This window comes from Alligator mississippiensis, chromosome 5, assembly GCF_030867095.1.
Source record: "Alligator mississippiensis isolate rAllMis1 chromosome 5, rAllMis1, whole genome shotgun sequence".
Classification (NCBI taxonomy): Eukaryota; Metazoa; Chordata; order Crocodylia; family Alligatoridae; genus Alligator; species Alligator mississippiensis.
The window spans coordinates 201,064,590-201,090,903 of record NC_081828.1 but is presented as its reverse complement, the minus strand read 5'-3'; the positions used below and the strand labels follow the sequence as shown (position 1 = coordinate 201,090,903).

General features: G+C 45.7%; 1 protein-coding gene across 1 annotated transcript in view; it reads right to left on the bottom strand.

The window, feature by feature from the left end:
* Positions 1 to 26,314, bottom strand: part of VIPR2 (vasoactive intestinal peptide receptor 2) — a 297,276-nt gene that overhangs the window by 130,072 nt on the left and 140,890 nt on the right. Inside the window, exon 2 of the mRNA XM_059729178.1 lies at positions 2,619 to 2,761. The gene's annotated coding sequence lies outside the window, so the exon portion shown is untranslated. The remainder of the gene's footprint in view (positions 1 to 2,618; positions 2,762 to 26,314) is intronic.

Sequence of the window (26,314 nt, the reverse complement as noted above, 5' to 3'; positions counted from 1 at the left end):
CCCAGCCCAAGCCCTAGCCCTAGCCCTAGCCCCAGCCCCAGCCCCAGCCCCAGCCCGCCCCACCCCACCCCACCCCACATTCAGATCTTGGGGAACATGTGGCAGGAGCTGCCCCTCCCATGCGACTCAGTCCCACGCCCCACCCCAGCTTCCCCAGCACCACTCCCTCCCCCCACAACAAACTTACTAGCTGGACCTGGCTGCTCTCCACATGGCTGGGCCATGGCCCTGGCCACCTGTGTACCACTCTCACGTGCGGCATTGTGCATACAGCCCCTACAGCCCTTTTAAGTACCCTTAGGGGTATGCATACTCCCAATTGACAGCCACTGTAATAGAATATAAATTGAATACATGTGAAATCAGGATATGAATTATTATAGGCTATATACTGAACTTTCTCATGTAATAAATAGGATAAAAAAATAAACACATCTGAAAGAAACAGGGAGCTGACAAATTAAATCCACAGGACCATTCTGTGTTCCTTCAACTGCACTTCAGTAAGTGCTAAGCAAGCCTTTTGTCCTCAGAATCCAACCCAGATGTCTTTGGCTTCAATTCTATGAAGTCTTTGGAGCCTCTTTTGAGGTGTCGAGTGCCCTCAAGTGTCTCTGACGTCAGTGGAAGTTGAGGATGTTCTATATTTGAAGTATCAGAATGTAGCTCAAGGAAAACAGAGTTCTTACTCAGAACTGCTGGATTTAGAGTCTAATCTTATTCCCATTGAGGTCAACAGCAGCATTCCCATTGGCCAAGTGTTTTCCCCCATAGCCAATAAAAAAATATTGCTCAAATCTACAAGTCCATAATTCACAACGCCCTTTTTCAATGGAGCACATAGCTGGCTGGGTTTTGTATTGCCATACAAAAACTGGTGCAGTTTCCTTCTACTTTATATATTTTGTAGAAGGCACCAATATAGTGCAGGACACCTCATTTATTTAATGAATAATATTCACAAAATAAATGTGTCAGCCACTGATTGACCAAATCTCTAGCATTTAAATCTCAGTTCAGTTTTGCCCTTGACTTATCGCTCATTTGAATTTAAAGCTGAGAAAATTAATCCTTAGAGATGCTTTCTCCTTGGATTTAAAACAGAAATTTTAACAGACTTGCACATGATGTGAGTTGTAGCTCATAAGTCATCTGTGTTTAAGTGGGCACTTAGAGTTGGGGAAGGTCTGGGATAGAGAGGGGGATTTCTTGTTAGATTAGAAGTGAGGAGGAGAAAGGTAAGAAGAAGGAGAAGGAGGGGACCCATACCAGGATGTGCTTAGTTGCCATCATGCTAATTTTTCACCTGCTACCACAGAACAATGAAGGTTGCACACAAGGGTGAATAAAATACCAGTACCAAAGAAGATAAAATTGAGAAGCTGTGGCATTATCATGTTGAAGTGATGTGGGAGGATTCATTTCTGATATTTCTAACTTCTATTTCCTTTCAAGGCACTTCAAAACCTGAAGGTCAGTCCATCATTCCCAAGAGCCTGAGTACACAGACAGCAAAAGCAGTATGACATTATTGCAGAGAGATAAAAGACAGGTGATAAATTCAAGGGGCAAGAGAAATGAGAGCGAGAAACTCACACAAGCTTACGGAATGGGAAGGTGAGGAAAGAGAATGGGAATTTGAACTCCTGGCCTGTCTGTTGAAAATGGTATGTGTGCACCTACAAGTCTCTGTACAGGTGCATGATGTGAAGGTTTCTGAGTACACTCTGGGAAATGCTTAGGCTGGGCTAGGAACCTGTGGTGATCCCTCTGCAGCTTCCAGCAGAGACACAAGTGCATATGCCTCTTGCAGCAGAAATCCATCTGCAAATGCTTACAGGCACTTAGTCCCTGCTCCTCCATAATCTGTAATGTGTTAATTTGCTGGTACATCATGCAGAAAGTAGAATTGTCAGTGATTTCCTGGAACATGGACAGTGCAAGCAACTGTTAGGCAAGCAAGCTTGACCCGCTGTAGAAACCTAGACTCAAAAAACAAGAAGAAATGGGAGGAAAAATGAAATCAAGACAGGAGTTACAGGCATCAGATAGCGCTGTCTACAGTTTTTGCAATTCAGTTTTCCAGATTTACCTTATTGATAACTAAAAAAGCATATTTATATCTTTTTAGCAGTAAGCAGGTCAGACTGAACTGTATTTACATTTTTTTATCTATCTATCTATCTATCTATCTATCTATCTATCTATCTATCTATCTATCTATCTATCTATCTAAGGTTAGTAAGGTTTTGTGTTTAAGCTCTAGCCATCTTCTTACTTGTAAAGAAACAGGAAGCTGAAGCTATGCCAATAGCTTTTACTACAGTGTTAAGAACACAATTAGCAAACTATAAAAGCCAATTAAATGGCACCCCATGTCCTCAAACCAGCAAGCACAGAGAGTTACACTTAAATTGGTAGCTTATTTACCCAATAAATCAACTCTTTCCTGACTCAATCCATAAAATTAACAAGGCACGATACACCTAGCAGAGATTGGCAGTCCTCGCATTCCAGGACTTAAAAGAAATAAACACAACAGGCACCCTGCAGGCAGCCATGACAAAGCAGTGCAACATGCCCCGTGGTAGGAAAACAATATGTAGCAAATCAGTTACCTGGCATCTTTATAAACACTCATGATATTCCTTGCTGTCCTTGACCCCGGATCCTTAAATATACCATTCTTGCCTCTAACACAGTGATGCTCTATCAGGATGCTGCAGCATTCTGGGATGCCATGACAGCCTTTGAAGTGGGACTGCCAGGAGAGAAGAGATAAGTGAGAGAAGTGCAGGCTCCAGTGAGGAGGTAAGTGCAAGTTGTTCCCTTCCAGCTATTTCCCCTCCCATGACTCACTACAGCACAGGCTCTTCCCTGTTAGCTGTTCCTTCCCCTTCCCAGCCCATATTCAAGTAAGCATTATAATAAATAAATGAGTTTCTGAAGTTGGGTGCCACTCAATTCAGAGAAGTTATGGAGGGGTGCCTCAAGTCTAAAAAGGTTGAGAACCACTACTCTAACATCAAAGATGCTGTGCAGGGTGCAACGGGTCATGACTAGGCATTACAATGTTGACGTGCTGATATCCCAGCAATTTTGGAGGCAGCAGCTTCTGTCTGCCAGCATTTCCTCCACGCCGTTCTGCAGTTGCTCAGGAAACAATCAAATGTTCTCACACAAATGACCCCAGTGGGAGCCTCATTTTTGAAAGGCCCCTATTATTTCAAGCACAATCCTTATCCTAACAATTTGTGGATAAGGAATTTTTCTTAACAGTGTTGCAAATCTCCACCACCATTAGCCTGACAGTTGACTTGCCAACACCAGCCATGTCAGCCACAGACCTGTAGCTGTCTAGACCATATCCAGATAGCAAGAGGCACCCAGTTCTGTACCAGGTGGACTCCCTCCATCATGTATTGTGGCGCTGGAAGGTTGGGGAAGTTCTTTGTACAGGTCCATGAAAGTCTGCTTCCTTTAGTCTGTGGAAAATCTGAAGCTATTGTCATCTCATGTCTTCAAAATGAATGATCCTATTCCATTGTGTTAGCTTTCCTACTTCTGAAGTGCTGGTGTACTTGGGGATAGCAGAACAATCAGGATTCATTATTCATCATCAAATCTGTCTGGTCTTCCCTGCTTCTCTGAATGCTAGAACCCTTCCATATTTCTCCAAAGGGCCTTCCAGCATCTTTCTGAATGAATGTTCCACATCAGAAACAGTTTGGACCAATGAGGAGGAGATTTTTTAATCAATCCTGACTTCTGACCATCACTTCAAGTGCACAAAACTTGAGCAGCACAGTGGGCCAACAAAGCAATGGTGAACTAAATAACTTCTGTTCTTGGGCCTGTCACAGAAAGGCAAGTTGTTCCATAGTGCACAACAGATCGATCCCTAGAAACATGCTACTCCCTCTGGTGCGAGGGAACTTGGGATAGAGACCCACAAGTCCTAGCACTAGAAACAGGTACCAGAGAATTCAGTGCGGGCACAGATAATCAGGGATTGGCATATATTAAACAAAACGATGTGGATGAGGGAAGGTTGGATGGCCTGTCTGAGCTTACAAACAATGTTCCAGAGCATGCAGATACCAACCACTACAGACATATCCTATATTTGAGCCATTTTAACCTTCAGCTATTTTAGCCATGTCTATGTAATATGGTTATTTTTAATGGGGTTTTAAAAGATTTTCATCAGGCTCCAGAGAAGCTGCCTGGGTTTGGATTTTCATTAAACTTTACCTGAACATTTTCATTGGCATGGCATGGCATGGCTTGGCATTTATAAATCCCCTTTGGCTGAAACTCAGCTTGAAAAAAATCAACTCAAAGTTAATGTTTTAGAAATTTAAGAGTGGATGAAAAGAAGGGTTTAGAAAGGAATGAAATGGGATCTTGTCCTTAACCCCAAATTGTGAGAGAAGAAAGGAGAACATAATTTGAAATACACAAGATGATAGATGAACACTGCATCCTGAGAAACACTGACCCATTTCAGCTCCCACTGACATCTTTGGAAGATGAAGGCGCATGACAGGACTCATGACTGAACTCCTAAAACCCTTAGGCAGGGAAGGATCCAAGGGGGACGGTAATGTGGTCACATCCATAGATTCCACTTTCAATCCTGCTGTCTGTGTGAACCCATCCTGCTGGAGGTGAGCTGCCCAGCCCCTCTTCCCCAGCAGAGGTGACAGAGGCTGCTCTGTCCCTTCTGCTCCCACCTGCTGTGTCAACTGAGAGCCCAATCCTGTGAGAGTAAAGCCTGCCACATCCTGTTGGCCCTGGGGGCCAACCTGAATGCACCCTTTTTTCAAAATCCTAGATCCATTGTTGCCACTGTAGTATGCTATTTTATGGTTTTAGGATCCAGTCCTTCACAGTGCTGAGCACCACTTATTAAGCACTTGTAATAGCTGGTGGGGTACTCATCAGGACTTTACAGGCTTGGTCAAACTTCAAACGCTTGTACTTATACAACATATTCCAGTAACAAATTCTATCTTGATATGTTTTTCCTGTAATTACTCCAAAAAAGAAATATCAATTCATTTCCTGCAAGGTCAGTGCTGCTAAAATGGATGCACAACTTTGTTTATTATTTTTGTTCCAAAATGTTCCATTCCCTCTGTAATAATGTTCTGTGAAAGATAGACCCAATTTCCAAATCCTTCGTGTTGAGTTATAAGCAGCCCAGACAAATAGCCATAAAGCAGTTCAAACAGAGGATAGGGGATTTATCCCCCCGATTCCAAAATGCAGAATTTCCCTTTGTATATAATAATACATATATTCCCTATCTTTCAACATCGGTCTCCATTTCCAATTCCCATTCTAGTTGAGATGAAATACCCTAAATATTCTACATTGATTTTTTCCAAGTATTTGAAGATATAAATATTAGGAGTTGGATAATGGCCTCATTCTCATCCAACCACCTGGTTTGCACTAGTTGACTGCAGGGAGAATTCTGGCTATTCAAGTACAGCAAAACATTATTCCTGGTGGATTTCTTGTGTTGGTGCATTGATTTAAATGGTAAAGAAAGAGAAAGATGCACTTACATATTTAGTCTCTGAAACACAAATCATTCTATCAAAGCATAGGGTAAAGATTTTTGTTTTGTGTTCCTATACACAGCATCTTTTGTAATAATGCTTAAGGGCTTCTTGACGGACAATGGAACTGAATGTGTCCAGCACTTCACTAAATGTACTCAACACTATGAAACCACAAACTTTTTGTGTAAGCCTGTCTGTTAAAGTGGGAGACAACAGTTACTCAGTGAAATACGGACAAGAATTTAGTTTTCATTTATTCCTAACCTTGATCACCGCAGCATCCTGACTACAGGCTCTATAGTTAACTTCCCCTGTTTCATACAGAATGTTACATTGAAGTTACCCTCCTGACCCACCCTTGAGGGCACCATTTGATCAAGTCACTCCCCTCTTCGTATACCTCCACTTTGCCTCTATATGAAACACAAGCTTGTTCTCACCCCTGGAGACTTCTATAAAACTCTACCCTTATTTATTCACCCACACAATGTTGCCCCTTCACATTGTCCCAGTGTCCTCACTTAAAATCACCTGTCAACTTCTCCATGCTTTCCTACACACCACTCTTTTTACTCACCATTATCACAATCTCTGAATCCCTCTCTTCTGTACAGCAGGAAAAGGCCATTCTCTCTCTCTCTCTTCCCTTCACCTGTGAGCAACTAAGACACAGAGGGACAAAGGGCTAGACCCACAAGGGGATTGGCCCCCTAAAATGGAATCCACAGACCTGAATTAAATGCCAACACTTGCTGTTCAAGTGCATGGGAAGCATGGGATTCTCACCAGCCAACCCACTGAGCAGGGAGCCACCTAAACTAGGTAATAGGAAACACTAATGTTTCTTAAATCTTGCCTGTCTCCACAGTTTAGATGCCTGACTCTAAGCTGCAAAGAGGTGGCTATATCCACTTGAAATTCAAAGCCTTGAACTCTATTTTGGAGTTAAATACCTAAGATATTTCCATCAAAAGCTGAGGGTGGATGGGGGATCATTTTTCCTAAAGAACAATCTGAAGGAGGAGATGTTGTTTTAACCAATAGCCTTACAGTTAGAACACTCGTTCAGAACATGGGAGAGCAGGGCTTGATTCCTTTCTCTAACCCAGGGATTCAAAATCACTTAATTCTTGAATTATGACATGCACAGCAGAATGACTTCAACAGGAGAGAAGGAGAATACCCCTAACCTGGTGAAGACACCTTATTCACATGTGCCACATAGCTTATTGCACTTGTCTACCACCTCTCACTGTGATTCTGGATGCCAGTGACCTCTCAGAGCTCACTGGCACAACAGCGCAGCTCCTGCCAAAGCTTTTTGAGCCCTCTATCTGATCAGTGTGGGGTCTGCCTGGAGTCCATGCTTTCAAGCAGCTCCAGAGCTTGCTATTGTTTGCTCTTCCCTTCTCTATTCCCCATGACCTCCTCTTAAAGAGTGAAGCCCATAGGCTACTTATACAGGTGCTTGGGGGGAAGTGCATCTTAATTAGAGTGGATCTGAGAGAGCTGCTCTAATTAAAATGCCTCACCGTCATGTGAATTAAGCCCCCACACATTTAAAAATGGCCATAGGATCCTTTATATAAACCTCATTTGACAAGGTTTAGATAAAGTGCCCCATGGCCATTTTAAAATGCATGGGGGCTTAGACATGCGATGGTGAGGCCATGCTGGAGTGTTCTAATTAGAACAGGGGTATAGGTTGTAGCCGTGTTGGTCTAAGGACATAGGCAGACAAGGTTCTTTGGGTAAATCTGATATCTTTTATCAGACCAACTCAAATAGTTGGAAAAGTTATTCTTTGCAAGCTTTTACGTATAAATACCCTTCATCGGGCTTAGGAAGCATCTGCAGTTGGTGTGTGCTCTTTCTGGATGGAATGAATAGTAAAGAAGCCAGAGGCTGGTATGCATGCAAGAAAGCCAGTCAGCGAAGATGTAAATTGAGTAGTCAGTGGGTGAGAAACAGGTTGGATGGGGGGGAGGGGAAATGTAGCTGGTAAATAGTGGAGAGGTACCTGGGGAGTCGGATGTCACACAGATTATAATGTGTCATAAATCCAATGTTTATATTTAGTCCATGATTTTTTGTATCTAGTAGGTTGATTATACTAAATTCATAGGGTTGTCTGCGAAAGGTGTTTTGTAAATTCCTTTTGAGGATTAGAACTGAGAGTTTGCAGAGAGAGTGATTTTCTTACGAGAAATGTGCCCCCACAGGTAGTTGGGTATTCTTGTCTCTGATACATTACCAGTGTGCGTTCATTCTTGTACGCAGTTGTTCATAGATTCATAGATTCATAGATGTTAGGGTCGGAAGGGACCTCAATAGATCATCGAGTCCGACCCCCTGCATAGGCAGGAAAGAGTGCTGGGTCTAGATGACCTCAGCTAGATGCCTATCTAACCTCCTCTTGAAAACCCCCAGGGTAGGGGAGAGCACCACCTCCCTTGGGAGCCCGTTCCAGACCTTGGCCACTCGAACTGTGAAGAAGTTCTTCCTAATGTTCAATCTAAATCTGCTCTCTGCTAGCTTGTGGCCATTATTTCTTGTAACCCCTGGGGGTGCCTTGGTGAATAAATCCTCACCAATTCCCTTCTGTGCCCCCGTGATGAACTTATAGGCAGCCACAAGGTCACCTCTCAACCTTCTCTTGCGGAGGCTGAAAAGGTCCAGGTTCTCTAGTCTCTCCTCGTAGGGCTTGGTCTACAGGCCCTTAACCATACGAGTGGCCCTTCTCTGGACTCTCTCCAGGTTATCCACATCCCTCTTGAAGTGTGGCGCCCAGAATTGCACGCAGTACTCCAACTGCGGTCTGACCAGCGCCGGATAGAGGGGAAGTATCAACTCCTTGGATCTATTTGTCATGCATCTGCTGATGCATGATAAAGTGCCATTGTTGTTTGGTCTCTTCTCTGTGGGAGCACATTTCTCACAAGAGAACCACTCTGTCTCCAATCTCTCAGTTCTAATTCTCAAAGGGAATTTACAGAATACCTTTTACAGACAATCCTACAAACTTTACTTCACTTCTCCACTGACTAGCTTTCTTGCATGCATACCAGCCTCTGGTTGCTTTACTATTAATTTTATCCAGGAAGAGCACACATCAACTTCAGGTTCTTCCTCAGCCTGAGGAAGGGTATTTATATCCAGAAGCTTGCAAAGAAGAATTGTTTTAACTATTTGAGTTGGTCTAATAAAAGATATCAGATTAACCAAAAGAACCTTGTCTGCCGAATTGGAACATGGAGCAGAGTTGATTAATCAAGTCTGCTCCCACGTATTCTAATTGAAACGTGAACCAGGACATGCATAGGCAGCCATAGTGATCATGAGAGATGAGTTAAATCACAGAGCTTGGCCTATAGAGAAGAATCAGCTATGTAACCTGAACTACAATTGTCATGAGACAATTTGGCAGCACTTCCAAATTAAAGTGTTTGGGGGTTACATTTTTTGTCAAAAAATCAAAACTTTCCATAGAAAGAAAAACATTTTCTGACCAGCTCTAGAAATTTGCAATTGTAATGACTTAGAGATGGAATTGATTTTCAGTATTTCAATCAATATTTTATGTCTTTCTAAAATAAATGATTTAGCTGAACCAAAAGCTATAGATTTCATGCAGGAATAGAATAGGATCATACAGCTGGAAGAAACTTCAAGGGTAATCTAGTGTAACCCCCTCCACAAATGCAGAATTCACTGTCCCTAAACCATCCAAGACAGATGTTGATCCAGCCTCTTCTTGAAAATCTCTAAAGAGGAGATTTTACAACTGCCTAGACAGCTTATTCCAGGATCCTACTGTTTCTACAGCTATGATGCTTGTCCAGACTCTTGTTCTAAATCTGCTTTGTTGCAATTTAAACTCACTACCTCATTTTCCACCCTCACTGGCAAAAGACAATAATGTTTCCCATCATCTTTATGGCAGCACTCAAACATTTGAAAAATGCTATCATATCTCCTCTTAATTTCCTTTCTCCAAAGCGCACACACTTAGTTCCTTCAACCTTGCCTCACATCTGCTCCAGAAAGTCACAGACACCTGTGAAAAAATATTTTAACCTCCCTATTCCATTGCTGATCTTAGAGTAGCTGGTCTTAAGCAGCAAACTTAAAAAAACAACTTGAATGGAGAATGGTGGAATAATAAATCATCCACAGACTCAATTGTATTAAGTATGGTTTACAGATTCTCATCCTATTATCTGGGTTAGCTTTTCTGATCTCTTTGTTCCTATGGGTTCATTGCTGGTTTGTTTCCTTCTCCCAACACGTCCCCCCACCCTTGCCTCTTCTCCCCTCCCTCCTTCCCTTATCACTCTCTTTATTCTGTTTACTGCTCTGTGCATTGCCTTTCACAGCATCTGATGAAGTGAGCTAGTGCTCACAAAGGCTTATGCCGCATATATATATATGTATGTACGTATGTATGTGTGCTGTGTGTGTCTATCTATCTATCTATCTATCTATCTATCTATCTATCTATCTATCTACCTGATTTAGTTAGTCTCATAGTCTCAAGTGCTAGTAACAGGAGTTATACATAAACCAGTTTAAGCGATCAGAAACTGGTTTAAACCTGTGACAGAACATTAGTTCAGTGCACATAAAACAATTTCAAAATGGCTGGAACTGATTTAAGATAAACCTGGTTGAATGTAGTATCAGACTTAACTGATTTAGGTCAAACCAGTTTATGAAACTTCTGTCCCAGACCCCTTCCTGGGCATCCCAGCATGCTTTCCAGCCCTGGGATGCGCTGTGCTGTCTGCTCCAGAGAGCAGGGCTGGCCCCACCCCTCTGCTCCCTATCCAGAGCAGTGAGGGCTGGCCAACAAGGAGGTTGGGGTGGGAAACCCAGCTGGGACATCTCAGCAAGAGCAGAGGGGACAGAGGTGTAGGACTGCAAGCTCAGGCGGAAGGGAAGGAGTGGGGTTTAAACCCCCTCTGCCACCGGCATGGGAGCCCAGCTGGGGTCTGCTTGGCCGGGGTGTGGCAGCCCCTGCCAGGCTATTCCCCACTTGCCACTGGAGTGGAGGTGGTGGGGGCATGGTGCAGGGCACAGGGTGGGGAGGAAGCCTGGGAGGGATTGCCCTTCCCCCAGACAAACCCTGGTTGGGGTCCAAGCCCAGGACAAGGGCCAGCCCCCCTTCCTCAGCTCAGTGGGCTGTCCCTGGGCTCCCCTCCTTCCCCACAGGCTACCGGCATCTGGCCATGACCCCCATTCCTGCCACCCAAGTGTCAAGGTGGGGTGGGAAGCCTGGCAGGGGAAGCCTAGCTGGGGTCCAATGCTGGTGAGAGAGGGGAAAGAGGGGTGGGGGGGATTAAACCATCCCCTCTTTCCCTGCACCTCAGGGAAAAATGCTAGCAAGGGGGCCAGGGTCTGGCCACACTCCCCACCGCTTGAGTGGTGACCAGGGAAAAACCTGCTTCCCCCTGCCCCTCTCCAGGCACACCCAGGCTGGGGATCTTGCAGGCCTGGGTAAAAGCTTAAACCCCTCCCCAGTCAGGACCTGGCCATGCCCCCTCCCCTCAGTTTAGCTTCCCTCCAGCCTTCTGACCACTGCCAAAGGGAAAGGAGAGCTGCTCTAGTGCCCCCAGCTTCTAACCTGAGCCACTGCAGACATGTGCCTACATTTCTGGAATCAAAAGTGAATGTCTATTTACTTGCTTCAATCTACACAGCTTAGTCTAACCTACAAAGATTGAATTGATTCAGGCTCGGGTTTTTTGAATGTCTGTACTTAGCCTAACAGGGGTGTCAAACTCATCAGGCCCCACAGGTCAGATGAATGGCATAGAGCTAAATTCACTAGCCCGATTGGGCACATAGAACAGCCCTCTGTAACACATGCACCACACATCCCAGACCTGGCCCAAGTGCTATGTGTAGCACATGCCTGGCCTGGCCCCACATGCCATGTGCAGTGCACACTGATCCAACATGCACCGCATGTAGTATGTGGGTGCACTCCGAGACCCATGGGCAGCAACATGGGTCAGATGACACAGCTTCATGGGCTGGATCCACTTATAGGTTGTATCTGTGACATCCCTGTTCTAAATGGTGGAAATCTACCCTGCCTTCTGCCTTGCCCTCCAACCCCTTTATCATCCTCATCTCTTACCTCTGGATCCCCTCTAGTTTCTCCACATCCTTCTAAAAATGTGGTTTTCAACTGAGGTACAATACTCCAGCTGAGGCTTAAACAGCACTGAGCAGAGTGGTAGCATCACTACCCATGTCTTGAATACACAATACAAAATTGCATTTGGTTTCTTTGTGAAAGCACCATACTACTGACTCATCCTAAGATTCTGATCCATCCTACCCCCTGGGTCTTTCTCAGCCAGCGCTACTGCCCGGTCAGTTATCCCCCAATTATGTATGTTTGATCAATATACTCTCTATTCCTGCATCCAAGTCATTAATAAAAAGGTTAACCTTCCCCAAATCCAGAATGGACCCCAGCGAGACCCCACTTGAGGCAGTTTGCCAGTCTGACATCTCTCTATTAATAATTATACTTTGTGCTGTTATTATTTAACCAACTGCATATCCATTTAATGTTAATTCTAGCTAAGATACTTTTCTCCAATTTACGTATGCCTATAGCATATGGGATTGTGCCAAAAGCCTTACTACAATCCAGGTAATATGTGTTCACTATGCTGCTCATACTTACCAAATAGGTTACTTTGTTAAAGAAGGGAATCAAGTTGGACTGGCATGACTTGTTCCTAACAAACAATAGTAGCTGCTGGTTATTACACCTTCATTTTCCAAATATTTACATGTTGGATGTTTTATAATTTGCTCTAGTAACTTCCCAGGTATTGACCAGTCTTTAAGGCTGACCAGTCTTTAATTTCCTAGGTCCTCCTTTTTCCTTTATTTCAGTATTCTGGGATCTTGTCTGTCACTTGTCAGTTTGCAGTGACTCCTAGATTTTAATTATCATCTAATTCCTTCAACACCTGAGGATAAAATCCACTGGGGCTGCAGGCATAAATTCATCCAAATTAAGAGGACTCTAATGCATTCTTTACTTACCAAATCTCCAACCTTTCTGCTCCTTTCCTGATGTTAATGCTGCTAGCTACCTGCTTGCAGTTTGTTTGGTGGTTTATTTGTTTAATGAAGACTGTAGCAGCTCTGCCTTTGTTGCATCATCCATTAATAGGGAACCTTCTCCACTGGGCAGCAGTTGCAGTTTTCCCTCTTTCTTTTCCTTCCATACCTGTCTCCAAGATCTGACAGTTGTAATTCGATTTTTACTTTTGATCTCCTGATTTCATCCTTCTATGTTTATTCTATTCCTTTATGTACTTCCTTGGTGACAGGGCCTTTTTTCTACTTTCAGGATATAGCTCTTTTGAATTTCAGTTAGCTAAAAACTCTTTGGTCAGCCACATTGATCACTAGTGGTTCTTTCTGTCTTTCTGCTGCATTGAAATAGCTTAATATCCAAAATTATGGCTTTTCCTGAACTACCAGCCCTCTTTGATTCCTTTTTTCTTTACATGGAAACTTACCTACTGTTTATCTCATTTGAAATCTGCCTCTTTGAAGATAAATACCCTTGGTTGCTTTATAATTTCCTCAGATTTATAAATGTTATCACATCATGATCACTTTGTCCCCAGTTTCCAACCACCTTCACACTTACAACCAGATCTGAAGTAGATAATCTTTTGTTTTGGCCCTCAACTTTCTGAAACTGAAAGCTGTCCTCTGCACACACTAAGAAGTTGCTAAATATTTTATGATTTGCCATATTTCTCTTCCAAACTATATCAAGGCAGCTAAACTACTCCAATATTGGTAACTCGTGTTTTGTATTCTTGTTACTTGCTTGAAAAATGCCTCATCTTGATTTAGTGGTCTATAGTAGACCCCTACCATAACTTCCCTACTGGTCTTTTCCTTCCTTGATCTTTACTAAAATAGACACCACAAGTGCCACTCACTTCCTCTTGGATCTTGGAGCATATGTATATATTTTCTGCATACTGCAATGCTTCCTCTGTTTTTCTCCTACTAATCCTTCCAGAACAAGCTGCTCCCCTCAGTGCTGATATTCCAACCATGGGCATTATCCCTTCTAGTAATAAGAATTCAATAATAATTTTATTAATATACTATGATTTCCAGTTCTTCCTGCTTGTTCCCCATCATCCTTGCACTGGTATATAGGTATCAAAAGTACTTCACAGACTATATTGCTATTTTCCTCTTGCATTATTTTTAATCCTCCAGCCCTTCATCCCATGCAGTTCTCATGACTGCACATTAGCTGATGTGTTTTTTGTAACTATCTCCACAGGACCTAGTGTAAAGCCTTTTTCACTAAATCAGTCAGTCCATGTCTGACAATTCACTTAGTGACATTCAACCCTCTCTGTCATGCTGCATTAAGACAAGATGATAGCAATAGTCCAATCTATCCATAAATAAATCATTTGGGTTAATATGGTTATTCCGCCCATAACTTTTTTAAAAAATTACTTCAGAAGACCTGAGAAGATGGATAGTGATTTGCCTAAAGTACTTCAATGGAACTCAGGAAATCAGGGTCTGGGGTCTAATTCAGACATGGGCTTTCTGTGGGACCTCAGTAAAAGTGGCCAGATTTCAGGGAATTGCAGTTCTGCCCTGGCTTTGGACTATGCTGTTGCCACAAGATCCCAGCCCTGGAGCAGCTCCGTAACCAGCCACACACCCTGCCAGCACTGCTGGGGCCAGTCTCAATGGAAACCCTGGTGCTACCCTGTCACAGCCCTGCTGCTGCTGGGGTCTCCATGAAAACCATCTGCAGTGACATGGGCGGGGGCTGCTGGGAAATGGAGTCTGCTGTGGGCCGGACTTTGCCCATCTCTGCACTATACACACTCTTTTTTCAAATCACCTGTTCACACTGCTGGTATATTAGTGTTACCTAATTCCTAGATATTCCAGTAAGGGTCACTTACTAATTTTGTGAAACCATTAAAAATCTAATAATGTCGATTGGGGCCTCAATCACACTGCTGTTGCTGACATACATTTCACTGCTTATACAACTGCAAGCATCGCAGCAGTGCTCAGTGCTGCAGCTCTTACACATGTAAAAATGCCTGTTATGTCCTTTCCTAGTGGCTTTCATGTAATTTGCTGTCATCAGAAGAATACAGAGATTCAGGACTCCTAGGTCCAATACCAGGTTCTGGAAGGAACCCTGTGAAGGGGATTATCTTTCAATGATTATACATTGTGGCGGCACACCTGTGGGTGCTTGCCACTTTAAGGGCCTGAACAGGCTGTGAGGCAGCCTGCAGGTGGCTGCAGAGCCAATCAGGCAGTCACATGACAGCCAGCAAGCCACCTGATTGGAGCAGGGCTGCACTGCCTCAGCATAAGAGCAGGCCCTGAGGAGCACAGCTAGTATTTGCTGCTGGAGTATCATATCTTGGCTGGAATACTGTGCAAGTGGAGGTTCAAGGTAGGAACTATGGGGATGGAGGAGGTTCCTGGTCCTGGGGAGTGACTTAAAATTACACCCTGCTGTGGAGGATGGTGTGGTGGGGCTACCTGTCGCAGAGCAGTCTCCGGGAAATGCCACCCCAGTGAAAGGCAAGTATGGGGTGCTGGCAAGCCTCAGCCCCTGCTGCCTTGCAGATGCCTCTTTGGAGGGGAAAGCCTAGGGGAGCACACCTTGACAGAAAAGCACAGGGCCCAGGCATGTTGACAGACACCTGAGGCCTGAGTGTTCCATATGCCAAGCTGGGGGTCCAGGTATGTTGACAGACTCCCAAGGCCCAAGGGGTGTAAGGCCCAGAAGCCACAATGAGGGGGTCAAGTGAAAGCTGGCAGCTTTGTAGAGTAGGGCCTAAGGGGGTCTGAAGGACTGCACATGGGCCAACTGGTGTAGCTGGAGTTGAGGCCCCAGTGAGGGGGCATGAGGCCCAGGCACATCTAAGGATACCTGAGGCCAAGTTTGGGCCAGAGACCAAATGTGGCCTAGCTAAGGGGCCAAGGGAGTAACAGTGTAATTGGATGCCACTTGTGAGGCATGGGGCACAGTAAAGGGAAGACCAGGGCTGTGTATAATGCCCTTGGCATCAGGGCATTAAAATGGGCAATCTCCTGCATTTTTTTCCATTAGTTTATTTAATACATCAAGGTATGGCAGGAGAATCAGGGTGGACTGCCCTACACAGGTGGACAGACCAACATTTTGACTGGCTCCTGAGTCGGCCCTCCATCACATACACCATTCTACCCTTATGGCCCCAGCCTGCCCTATAAATCTTATCCAACTTGGGTACTGCTCTGCTTTCTTTGCATCTGTGCAAATTCCCCTACCTGGGCTGATGTTTTTGTGCATCTCTCTACCCCCAAACCACTTTTCCCTCCCCTGCCCCCCTTCTCTCTCATCTCTGGCCCCAGCAACCTCTTCCCCCTATCACAACTTTAATCATTCCTTTGCCTCATCATAATAAGAAGTGTGAGAGGGGACCTCTCAACACAACAACTTCCCCCTAGCAAATTTTAAATAATTCCTCCAAAGGGCTTCTCAATGAAGGGTCTGTATAAAATACATGAATGAATGCAGGCCAACATGTGTATTTTCCTCCCTGCTGTGTTTTTGAAAATGGCTGAGGTTTTTTGGCTGGAAAAGGTCAAAAAAAATCCGACAGATGCTTAGCAGTAAACTTTCAAACCAAAGAGTTAAAGACTGGCAAAATTATAAATGTTTGTAAACAGTTTTAAATGGAAAGTTGTAGTCAATCTTAACTAAAGCAATTCCAACATGACTATAGCATGATTTGTTAGAGTAGCAATGTAGATAAAAACCCATTAGCAGGACCATTTTAGCCCTAGGATCATGACACTGATGAGGCTTTTAACAAGTAAAGTAGTATGCTTTGCTAAATAGTCAGTAATTGCAGAAGTGCATCACAGCAAAAATGGTTGGAATTTCTTTGATTAGTACACAACAACACAAGCTTAGTTCTATATGGCATCCAAGTATTCCTTTATTTCAGCCAAAGCTGACAGGTCAAAAGCAGTAAGTGTCTTGCTGTGGAATTATAAAATGTGGGAATATCAAAATGGCAGTTAAATTTTAATGGATTTTTCTTTTATGGTAACTCTTATTTATTTGGTAAATGGCTTTTATTTCATTTATTGAGCTCCTTATAGAGACTTTTTGTCAGCAGCTTCATAAACCTGGTTGGAGGCGCTTACAGGTTGCAGAGGTGAACAAATTGCAGCCTGCTTTTTTTTTCTTAATAAGACTGAGGTCAAGCCTTCTACATAGTGCCTACAAATCCAATACTTCTAAGACATCAGGCACTTCCCTTCTTAAACTAAATAGAATGCATTTCAAGTACTAAATACAATTCAGGAGAACTTTGCAATCAGGTTCAGGCTGTATCTTGGACATTGTACTCATATTCTCTTGCTTATACCTAATAGGTTCAATGCAGTGTCACTTACATTTGCACTATACCACTGAATTCACAGAGGCTGCCTGACATGGAAGAATTTAATATCCTGCAAGAGGAAAGGATTTTTGTGGGTAATATAAATTTTTGGACCAACTGCATGGTTGAGATAGACATAGAACAGCTTTTAGACCTTCCTTGGTGTACTGCTTTATTTCCTCAGGAGCAGAGACCTGAGGAAAAGTCCTGCATTATCCTTGTCTAAGTCTATCCTGACCACGTAGTTAGTCCAGTAACCCATAAAAATCCTTGCCTCATATATTTCCTGGACCATCAAAGGTACAACATTACTTTTAGACTACTAAATCCTATAAGTAATTCCACACTGAATTGTCCTTCCTCGTGGAAAAGCCCTAGAAAATTGAATAACGAATAACATTTCTAAATATTTTTAAGCACCCTACTGAATTATATAGTAGAGATCTTATTCTCTATGATAATCTATGATATGGCCTAAAAGTTCTACAGAACAATTCTTATCAGTTAAATTCTATATATTTTTATAACAGTTTCTTTACAACTATATTTATTTTTTATATACTCTCAGTAGTTTCACTTCTATTAAATTCTTTGGAGCTTTCCTGTCAGGGTTATTTTGTTTAATTGATCTAAATTAATCTTGTAATTTTAGACAGAAAACTGCTTTGAAAACTCAGGGTATGGACAAACAAAGACAATGAGTTATTTGGAAGTGGGGAGCCATCCAGAGCCAGCTGCTTTGTGGTAACTCATGTCCACTTTTTCTTTATGGTAAATGAAAGGTAAACTTAAGGCACAGACAGAAGTGCACAGAAAGCGCCACAAGTTAGATCAATCCCTGTGACACAACAGATGTTGGTTGCATTGGGCAGCCTGTTTCCCTAACCCTGCCCCACCCTCCCAGCTCTGATACTGTCTCAGGATGAGAAGGTGGGGAGAAGGGAGAAGAGGAAGCTCAGACTGGTGTTTGCTGAGCCTGTGCTGGAGTGGGGGTGGATGGACTGGAGCCCCCTGAGGCTAAAATAGAGGTTCACAAAATAGAGGAAGATTTAGTTTCCTTTTACCTATTATCTAATCTAGAGCAATTGGGGGGGTGTGGGTGGGTGGTGGTGGGAAGGGGGGTAACATTGTCCTAATCATCCTTGTATCTTCTCTGTGTCCCTGCATAGCAGGCTCTGGAAAACAAGCTATCCTATCATGCACCAGGCTCTAATATCATTCTAAAGCTCTCAGTCTCAAAACTAAATAGAATATGACTCAAGAACTAGACAATTCAGTTCTTCCTCACAGTTGGACTCAGGCTTGTCTTGGGTATTGTACCATGTACTCTTTTGTGCATGCCTAACAGGCTACAGTCTGTGTCATTCATGCCTAAGCTATGCACTGAATTTTAAACTAAAGTGATCAGCATCCACAGGAGAGACTGAAAGTGACTCATCCCAGAATGCCCTGTAGCATAGTTAGTGGTTAGGTCACTTTTCTGGTAGGTTGCCGGTGAGAAATGTGTATTCCAGTTCCCTTGGGAGGAGAAGGGAAGTGAACCAGAACCTATGCCTCAGTCATGGGTCTGTTGGGTCAAAATAGACTGTCACCTTCTCATTTTGTGAAAAATTAACTCTAAGCCTTCTTTCTTATTATTTTCAGGTGTTAAAGATTCCTGAAATGGTTTCAAAACATTTTGTTTGAAGCTGAACCGTGCATTTATTTTGATTGAAAACAGTATGTTTTTTTGTTCACTTCAGTGAGAAAAGAAAAACAAAACAAGATCTGTTTGTTTAATTCCGTTGAACCAGCTTTGGCTTTTGATCATTCAGTTTGGCAGCAAAACCAAAAAATAAATCAACTGGCCTTAGTTAGAATTGGGGTTAATATCATTTTAGGGCAGGGTCAGCCACTAAAGGAGATGTGGTCACCAGTGTGAATTGAGCTATCCAGGAAAGATGGTGTTAAATGTACACATTACTCTGTACATTAACAAATATTGTTAAGGCACTTTATGAACATCACTCATTCTTTGTATGACAAAAGCCCCAATCAGGACAAAGCTCTCTTGTCATCGCTGCTGTATTAATAAGCCTTAAGAAATAGTGTTTGGCTTGTAGAGCTAATGGTTCAAGAGCAGGCTTGATTCACAGAAGTTTAGGGCTGGAAGGGGCCTCATGAGATCATCAGGTCCAGCCTCCCTGCTTTGGGCAGGAAAGACTGCTGGGGTCAAATAACCCCAGCAAGGTGTGTGTCCAGTCTCCTTTTGAAGATCTCCAAGGCAGCTGCCTGCACCATCCCCACTGGGAGTCTAAATGAGTAAAATAAGTGGAGGGAAAGGGGAAGGATGGAAGGGGAAGACAAACACATGGTTATGTAGGCTTGTTATATGCACAGTTGTAGGGCTGGAGTCTCTGGTTTATAACTTAAGAGATATAACTAAACGATATGTTAAGGTTGTCAGTAATCTCTGCTGGCCAACTCCCTAACCACTGAAAAATGGACAGAATTTGTCTGAAAGAAAGAATATTCCTGTGCTCTGCAGAGCTGGTCATCTGCTGAAGGACATCTGGAATGAATACCTAAACATTTTTTTGCTAAGGTTGCTCAGTAGCCTAATATATAATCAAGCATCCTGGCATGACTCCCTTGATTCAGCTGCACAAGGGCTGACAGAGTACCTCCTTATTACTGATTTATTCTATTTCAGTCACTTTATTACTGACAAGTTCTGAAAGAACGCTCTGCCATGTTGCTCATCAGCAAGAAGCTGATTTTGAGGGCTTATACAAATTGCCTTCAAGACATTAATTATCACCATCTTTTCTTAACCTTGTATTAATTTCTATAGGTAGGGCTTTTTTCAACACAATTTATGTGATAGAAATCAAGTACCTGAACCCAGCTCCCCTGAAGACAGATCCTGATTCAAAAGCCTAATGCTGTTCAGTACTGCCTTGGGATATGTCAGCACTTTGCTGCCTTACTTTCCATCTGGCCCAGGCACCATGCTTCATGGCAGGATCAGATGTGCTGCTGTCAGCAAGGTATGCTTGGAGTGTAGAGTGAAGTCTGTTTGGGTGAGGGTGAGCTCTGCTGCCTGATGTTGAAGTGCTAACCCATTTTCGGGAAATGCACACTTTTAAAAAGATGTGTCTTTCTGTATCCTCTTCTGACAATGAATTGCAACTCTAGATCTTAACAGCTGCTTGTCTGTGTGTTGATAAACAGGACCGAGTGTTCCTAGGAGACAGATCTCTTCTCTGCTTTTGCTCTCACCTGGCTCCACACAAGTCAAGTCCCACATACTCTAAGAAATTACCTGTCGTTGACAAGGGGTTCTCTCTACTCCCTCCACATCAATGGTGTTGAAAATATTTTTCTCTTATATGGATATAGCCAAATTATTTTCCACACCCTTTACTGATAACATGCTAAAGCCTTATTTGCTTATCTGCAGCGTGGAAGTAACTCCCATTGAAAGCAATAGGATCTCTTCTGAGCATAGGGAAGTAGATGCTATGTTCTAGCAGCAGTCCAAGTCGCTATCCACAATAATTTATTTTCCTGGTTTTTCAGGAGAAAACATATGGAGCATCTCCCATCTTTGGTTAACTGATTCTTTTGGTGCCCACTTATCCCAGTCAACTCATTCAAATACCACCCTTCTTCCCTACATGTCTCCTTTAAACTTCAAACTTGTTTGGTTAATTTTTAAGGCTAAGTAGAGATATTCAAAACCCCGGAAGCTGAATTGATTCCATCTTTGCAGGTTAGTCTAAAAGCTAACGCGGGGAGGGGGGGGGCAGGGCCCGGCAGGCCACTGAGTATGATTGAAGAGGGGTTTAAACCCCCACCCTGGCCTGCAGGGACCCCAACTGGGGTGTGCCTGGAGAGGGAGGGGGGGAAGCAGCCCCTACCAGGTTTGTCCCCAAGGTGGGGGGGGCATGGCCAGACACTGGCCAGGGCAGTGCCTCAGGTGAAAGGGGAGCAGGGAGGGGGATTAAACTCCCCTGTCTCCCATATCAGGCATGGGTCTGAGGGCTCCAGCCAGGATCTGCCTGGCTTTCCGTCCCCCTTACTGCTTGTGCCTGTGCCTGCGAGGGGAGACAAGGGACTTGACTCCCCCGCCCTGCCCCTGCTTCACTTGAGGTGCTGCCTGGGCCAGCTCTGGTCATGCCCTCCCCACCCATCCGGTGAGTGGCCAGTGGGGTGGAAAGCCAGGCTCAAGCAATTCTGGGGACTGCGGGGGAATCAATTTCTGCTCCACACCCTTCAAATTTCCCCTAGACCCAGGTCTCCTCCGGAAAGCAGCATCTCAGAGGAGGCTGAGATTGTGGAGACAAGTGGCTCAGCTGAGGCAGCTCCTCCTGCTGTTGAGCCTCAGCCTGCTGAGGAGTGGGATAATGCAGGATCCTCACCCTCAATCCAGAAGCGGGGGAGTAGTGTAGTGTGGGAGCATTTTGAGCTGGCAGATGATCCTAGGTTTGCCATCTGCCAGCACTGCCGAAGGCACATGAGCCTTGACGAGGATGTGAGACACTTTTCCACCATGGCGATGCTGCTGCATCTGAGAAGGCAGCACCCCCTGCCCTTCTCCCTGCTCAGCCTGGCTCCAGTGCAAGTGTGCCAAAAGGAAAGTCCCCTGCTCACTCCAAAGTTGCTTTCCCCCTCCCAAAGCAGAGGCAGGCCACCCTGGACCATTGGGGAGAGGTGGACAGAAAGGGGGCATGTTCCCAAGGTGAGTGAGATCACCCAGAGCATTGGGGAGATGCTTGCTCTGGATAGCCAGCCCTTCTCCCTAGTTGAGCGATCAGGGTTCAGGTGGTTTGTAGCACTTCTGGCCCCATTTTACAAAGTGCCCACACGCACCACCTTTAGCAGGGCAGTGGTGCCCTCCCTATATAAGGCATGAAGGGAGTACTTGAGGGAGGAGCTGTGCAAGGCAGGGCTGCAGGTAGCCTTGTACTTCACCTTTGACATCTGGAGCAGCCGGGGTGACGATCACGCCTATCTCACCCTTGCAGGGCACTGGTGTGATCAGTCAGGCTGTCGGTGGGCTCTACTAGAAGCCGAGGTGCTGCATGAGTCCCACACAGCAAGGGAGATCATGGGGGCTGTGGACCACATGGTGCAGGGGTGGCTCATTGGGCAGGCCATGCTCACCCGTGGGTTCATGGTCACTGACAATGGGGCCAATATGGTGAAGACTGTCTGTGATGCCAACTTTGTTGGCATCCACTGTGGGGTGCACAGGCTGCACCTAATAGTGAGGGATGCCTTGGAGGGGGACAGGGCTGCCGGTAACAGCGCCGCCACCAGTACTGCTACAAGCCAGCTGATTTCAAAATGCAGGAAGGTGGCAGGCTACTTCCACCGCAGCATCAAGGAGGGCAAGATGCTGCAGCAGAAACAGGCAGAGCTGAGCATCCTGCAGCACAGAACCATGCAGGATATGGAGACTCGGTGGAACTCCACATACCTGATGCTCGAAAGGCTGGTGGAGCAACAGAAGCCCATCCATGAGATGGCCTTGTATGGGGAGATCGGGATCAGTGGCCCCCTGAACAGAGCTGAGTGGGGTACCATCTCCCAGATCCTGGTGGTGCTCAAGCCCTTCCTCAAGGTGACGGAGACCCCCAGCACTGGCGATGCTCTCCTCAGCCAGGTGATCCCCCTAGTAAGGGAACTGAAGAACCAAAGGGAGAAGTTCCAGGGGATCGATGTTCCTGGCTGGGGGAGGCCGCTGTCACCAGACATGCAGGCACTGATGAGGCAGCTGAAGAAAGGCATCAGGAGACGGCTGGATCCCTTGCAGTCCAGTACAGTCCACATGATGGCAGGCATGTGCAACCTGAGAGTGAAGGGGAGCATGTGCACTGGTAGCCTCAAAACCCTTGATCACTGGATACAGGTGCTGGTCAACAAAGTCAGGGAGGCCAAAGTGCAGAGGTGAGGGGATGTGGAAGAGGGGGATCCACTTTCCCGTGCCAGCATTCCTGGCACCGGCACCAGCCAGTCTCCTCCATGCCAGCCACTGCCAACGTGGGCCATGGACATGGCTTCAATGCTGGGGTCCAAACGCACCAGACCCCAGCCTCAGGCAGATAGCGCCAAAGCTTCGGTGGCTACCTATCTCGCTGAGGATGTGGAGCCACTGGACTGCAACAACTTGGTCTACTGGGCAAACCGCAGCCAGATGTGGCAGGATCTGGCCACAGTTGCCCAGCAACACCTGTCCTGTCCACCAACCAGTGTTCCAAGTGAGCACTGGTGACACCCCACCGCACCTGCTTGGATCCTGCTTTGGTGGAGCAGCTGATGTTCCTAAAGGTGCATCTCCCGCTGCTGGGGTTCCCCAAGCTCCACCTGCAGATGGACTGAGTGCCACCCTCCTCACTCCGTCTGCTCCAATTTCCTTTTTTGAGTTTTTTAAAAGCCGAGTAATGCCCTGCTCTCAGCTGGAGGGGGCACTAACTGTGTCACCAGCCAGCAGGGGAAGAGCATGTCCCTACTGAGCTTTTTCCCCTGCCAGGACAATCTTGGAGGCATGGGATTGGGACTATGGGGAAGAAGGAGGCCCCAGGTCCTGGGCATGACCACTAAAACTGCACCCTGCCAGGGTAGAGAGATCTGGTGGGACTGCTGGCATTGTGGCAGTCCCGTAAATGCCAGGACCAATGATCCCCTGGTGAAAGGCAGGTAGGAGGTGCCATAACGTCCAGCTAATGCACGCACACCCGAAGTCCTGGATGGGGAACTCCCAGACCTGTCACGTCCTTGACAGGCCTGATGCTTGCTGGTTACAGTGCAGTTGTGAGGCTCCCAGTAGGCTCAGCTTAGATGCCTGGGATACCAGGTTTAGGGTTGAAAACCCCTTTGTCAGGCTGAAGAAGTACCTGCAGCTGGTTCTGGATGGAAGGAATAGTAAAGAAGCCAGAGGCTGGCCTGGCCCGTAATGCAGGCAAGACAGCCAGTCAGTGAACATGGGAATGGAGGCATCAGGGGGTGAGGGACAGGCTGGGGAAGGGGGATGTAGCAGCCCAGGTAAAAGTGCAGAGGTGCCTAGGGAGTCAGATGTCCGGCCAGAACTCCACTGTCTATATTGAGTCCATGAGTTTCTGTACCTACTACCTAGGAGGCTGATGAAGTGCAGTTCATAGGCCCAGCTCTGAAAAGTGGTTTGCATTTTAATTTGTTCTGCCTCAGGATCGGGCCTGAGAGACTGGAGGCAGAGTGTTTTTTGGTGAGGAATGTGCCCCCACAGGTAGTTGGGGTTTGTTGTCTTTGATAGATTCTGGTGTGCAGTTTGTGGGGGTACTGGAGATAGTTGGCAGGTTTTGTGTTTTGAGCTGTAGGAAGTTGGCTGCAGTTCTGGTGATGAGGTTAGGTACTTGTTTGAATGTACAAACCACTTTTCAGAGCTGGGCCTATGAACTGCATTTCACCCCCTGTGCCCCAAGACAGATGCAGTTGCCCAAGCACCTACATCATGAGTTTTGCCTGTCAGCTTGAGGTGCAGGGCCCCAGAAGACAGACTCCCCCAGCAAGACGCACACACAGCTGGCATGCTTTGTGGCCTGAGCAGGGGCCACCACCCCTGCAGTTTTCAACCTGCCGCGCCTTAATACATACAGGGTCATCTGTGTCACAAGTTTTGTCTGCCAGCAGCTTGAGGTGCAGTTCCCTACCAAACTGCTGCATGTATCTTCTTGAAACTTGGCATGCCTTGTGTCCTCAGCAGGGGCCACCATCCCTGGAGTTTTCACCCCGCTGTGGTGTAACACATAGATGTGACGTGAGTTTTACTTTCAAGAATTTGGGGTGCAGTTCCCCCGAATCCTCTGCACCTATCTTCTTGAAACTTGGCAGGCTTCATGCTCTCAGCAGAGCCTACTATCTCTGCAAGTTTCACCTAAATCATAGACAAAACAACAAAGTTATAGATATTTCATTGGTCCCCCATTATACCCTATGGCCAGATCTCTGAGGCAGCTCTGAAGCTTTGAAGCCGCTTCGACTGGATTGAAATGGCAAACCGATCTGGAGCTCCGGATCGAATCACTGACATCCAAACCGGCTGGATCGAATACCTGCCTACTCGCACAGGCCTAGCAATTAGTGACAGATAGTGGGGACAAAGCTGAGCTCTTCAATGAGTATTTTGCCTCTGTATTCTTGAACTCGGATCAGGACAAATCTCCCAATTGGATCATAGACGGGCATAAAAGGGAAACCAGCCCACCCACTGTTAGCACTGACTTAGTGAGGAGACACTTGGAGGGGCTGGATGTGTTTGAGTCAGCAGACCCAGATGATCTTCATCCAAGGGTGCTGAAAGAATTGGCCTGTGTCATGGCAGTGCCACTGGCACAGCTGTTTGAGCTCTCTTGGTGCTCAGGTAAGGTCCCAGAAGACTGGAAAAGGGCCATTGTGGTCCCTACTTTCACAAAGCTGAGGAAGGAGGATCTGGGTAACTATAGACCAGTTAGTCTTACCTCTGCCAGACTAGCCTTGTTTCTTTTTATGATCAGGTCACACACGCGCGCACAAATGCTCTACCCTGGTGCCGCCCCATCCCGGCTGATCCATGCCCCCCACCTCCAGCCATGGCTCAGGATGAGCTGGACCAGCCAATGTAGTGGCTATGAGAGCATATTTTCCAACCCTCTGCAATGGGACTGGGGAGATGGGCACAGCACTGGGAACCAAGCTGAGGATGGGCCCACCTGCCTAGGCAGCCATGCTCCCTTCACCCCTCCTTACCCTGCCTGGCTGGGGCTGGCTGCACAGCTGTGCTGGAGGTGTCACAATCACTCTTGGCCTGAGCAATAGCTCCATGTGGGCACTCAGTGGTGGGCTGAACTGATAGCTGCCAGGTGGCTCCAGGACAGTGACCAAGGACAGGGACAAGCTGGGAATGGGGCCACCTGCTTGGGCAACTGCGCTCCCCTTGCCCCTTCTCCCCATCACTCCACCTCCCTGCCTACTTCTGCCTGCAGCAGTGCTTCTGACTGGGGGGGGAGCACTTGGATGAGGGGAATGCCAGGGGACGGGGAGGGGAGGAGGGTGCCATTTCCCTAAGGCCAGCTCTGTCTACAACTATGATACATTGCTGGACTTGCATGATTATATGGTTAGTATATGATTTATGATGCTTTCACCTATTCATTTCCTTGATTTTGTGCCTGGTGTGGGCACATTTTTTCTAACTCTGGACCCTTACTGATGTGATACTACACTGTTGTCACATAGCAAATATAACTGTTTTTTGAA